Source organism: Condylura cristata, unplaced genomic scaffold (genome assembly GCF_000260355.1).
Source record: "Condylura cristata isolate star-nosed mole 26May11 unplaced genomic scaffold, ConCri1.0 scaffold00020, whole genome shotgun sequence".
In the NCBI taxonomy this organism is placed as follows: domain Eukaryota; kingdom Metazoa; phylum Chordata; class Mammalia; order Eulipotyphla; family Talpidae; genus Condylura; species Condylura cristata.
In genome coordinates this window covers 1,909,343-1,909,712 of record NW_004567121.1, presented here as the reverse complement: position 1 = coordinate 1,909,712, position 370 = coordinate 1,909,343, and the positions used below count along the sequence as shown (strand labels likewise).

The 370-nt window shown below is 70.3% G+C and overlaps 1 protein-coding gene across 4 annotated transcripts in view; it reads left to right on the top strand.

Moving 5' to 3' along the window:
* The window catches only part of ACOXL (acyl-CoA oxidase-like), a 269,242-nt gene that overhangs the window by 132,318 nt on the left and 136,554 nt on the right, over positions 1 to 370 (top strand). The window lies entirely within an intron of this gene.

Here is a 370-nt window from a genome sequence, read left to right as displayed (position 1 = left end):
CCCACTGTCCTGGCATGGGGAGTCCGGGTGGTGGGACGGGTCAAGGGGGCACATGGGCCTGCTGCAGCCCCGCTGTCTTGGCATGGTGAGTCTGGGTGGGGGGACGGGTCAAGGGGGTACATGGGCCTGCTGCAGCCCCACTGTCCTGGCATGGGGAGTCCGGGTGGGGGGACGGGGCAGGGGGGCACATGGGCCTGCTGCAGCCCCACTGTCCTGGCATGGTGAGACTGGGTGGGGGGATGGGGTGGCAGGGTGGGGGCACATGGGTCTGCCGCAGCCCCACTGTCCTGGCATGGGGAGTCCGGGTGGTGGGACGGGTCAAGGGGGCACATGGGCCTGCTGCAGCCCCGCTGTCTTGGCATGGTGAGTC